Genomic DNA, 2,673 nt, shown 5'->3' with positions numbered 1-2,673 from the left:
TTCAAAGATTGGTAATCTGTGATCGGCCAGAAAACTGAAATTGGTGGAGCCCTACATAGTCATGACATTCTATGATTAAATTGATGTAAAAATACTGTTTGTTTTAGACATAAATTATTATACTCAGCAGCAAACTAATATATATTACCACCAGCTACAGCACAGAGCAGCTCATCCATGTAGCCTGACGTAGAAACATTTAGCTAGACGATGTCAGACAGTCAGAAGTTTTAATTATTGTTATCAAACCTTATCAAACTCGGCGTTTTGAAGCCAAAACTACCTCAGAAATATACAGAGCTGAGAATCAACTCATTTAAAGTTAAACTCAGTTTCACACAAAAACAAACATTGTAGCATAAATGTTTGGCTGTTGAACTGAACAGTTGCAGGTCACCAAGTTTCTAATAGTAGCTCCACAAATCTTTCTGATAAACATTACATTACCAAGAAAAACATTCCTTTATCTTGTCTTTATTCTATTCTCTCTCCGTTTCTCTCTCCCTGAAGTATTAAGTCATTTTTTGTGACATTATTTTGCTAACTTATCTTCCACCGGAGCTTTGGAGGTTTGGATGCTCTGCTCATTGCAGCTCATGATACTGTGTAGTGCGGTACCTACCACAGCCACCGGGGGCCCCCCAAGAGCAATTTATATTTTAATCTTTATTTTTGTCCATATAAGAAAGACTTCTACATACATTATCAAATATATGTTATTGTAAAAAAAAAAAAATCACATTATAATGAATTTGTATGTTTTTGTTAATATAACCACATATAAATCATTACTAAAAAAAAAAAAATCAGTTCCACTTAGGGGGCCCCTAGTGGCCCTGGGGCCCTAAGCAGCCACTTAGTTCGCTTATGCCTTGGGCCGGCCCTGGATGCAGGTGATCAGATCGTGTGATCTGATCACCGATCATACACTTTTTCACGGAAATTGGCCGATTATGATCGGTGGCCGATCGATCGGCACACCTCTAGTTGAAATAAATCTAACAGACCAAGAAAAAATATAAAAATGAACACAGACAAGTTCATGATACCCAGGCATTTTTTGTGTTTTGGTGGGTTTTTAGGAAAGCTTCTATGTCTCCAGAAACTAGAGGAGAACCATCTGTTCTTTTAAATAACAACAGGAACCCTTAAGTAAATCAAATATAAGTTCTAAAAGACAAATCAGATGAAGCATCTAATCCAGGTTCCCCAAACCTTTTCCTGAGGGCCACATAACTTTCCCCTTCTCTGCTGGGGGCCGGAGTCAGTTTGTAACAGAAAAAGTGACGATTGCAGGAGCCTAAATGTACAAATATACTGTTTTCCAGAAAGCACAATCAAATAACCCTCTCTGGTTCTTCACAGGAAAAATCCAGGAAATATCACTATTTATGAAATAAATACCGTATTTTCCTGACTATAAGCCGCAGATATCTCCAGGTTTTCCACAGCGATGCAGCAGCAGCAGAGGGGTGGACAGCCACCATCTGAGTCATAACAGGTCAATTGAATATCATTTATTACGGTTGAAAAAGAAAAAGGTGCCAAGTTTAGATTTAACTGAACTGATTATGAGTTTGAAGAGAAAAGTCTCCTTCGTGTTGCTACTAGCATGAACTAAATGAAAATGGCCGCTTTCTTCTTCTTCTTTAGATTCCAACAGCAGCTTGCATCCATTATTGTTGCACTACTGCCATCTACTGGATCCTAATATCTGTACTTCAAATTCTCATGATGATCCCAGTATTATTTAAAAAACGAAAAATCTTCTTTTTCCCCTCAATGCTGTTTAACTGATCAGCAACTTTCTCAAATTTCAATTCCCTATTAAATCCTAATTCCGTTTTAATGGGCTCGTTCTTCTTTTATTTCCAATTTTGACTTCCGATGATTCACTTCCTGCTAAAGAGCCCCCTGGTGGTTGAAGAAAAATCCACATATAAGCCACATGGTTCAAAGCTTAGGAAGAAAGTAGCGGCTTATAGTCCGGGATATACGGTATATGAAAAAAAATCTGAATGCTCTCTGGTATTGTTCAGGGGGCGGCTGGACCAAATGTGGAGGCGGGCCGGATCCGGCCCTTGGGCCGTAGTTTGGGGACCACTGATCTACAGCCTGCAGAGTGATCAACANGTTTTGCTTATATTGCAGACTGGCTGCAGTCAACAGTGAGATTGTTAGATCATTCATAAACCTGCTAAACTTATTGCATCTCTGACAGTGATGTTTACATTATATCCAATATGCAAGTATAATATAGGATATGTGTGTTGGCCCATTTATTGGCACCGATTTCCTTAATTTTGGGGCATCGTGATTGGCTGAAACTTACATGTGAAGCTGATCTTATCCCCTGATCTTCATCAGCAAAGGTTATAACTCAGCCTCTGTCCTCTTCTGCTCTGCAGTGAGAGGTTTGACTGACAGACCACCAGGTCTGAACCTTTACAGTTAATATTCACCCACTGTGGAAACTCAGTGACTTTCTTGCTATATTTAGCAACATTTCAGACAAAAAAATTAGTGTAGAGAAAAATCTAAATTGAAAGGTAAAGCTTTTCAAAGATTGGTAATCTGTGATCGGCCAGAAAACTGAAATTGGTGGAGCCCTACATAGTCATGACATTCTATGATTAAATTAATTTCTGCAAGGTGTCATTATAAATATTTATA

The sequence above is a fragment of the Poecilia formosa genome, unplaced genomic scaffold (genome assembly GCF_000485575.1).
Source record: "Poecilia formosa unplaced genomic scaffold, Poecilia_formosa-5.1.2 Scaffold643, whole genome shotgun sequence".
Classification (NCBI taxonomy): Eukaryota; Metazoa; Chordata; class Actinopteri; order Cyprinodontiformes; family Poeciliidae; genus Poecilia; species Poecilia formosa.
This window is presented reverse-complemented; position numbering follows the sequence as displayed.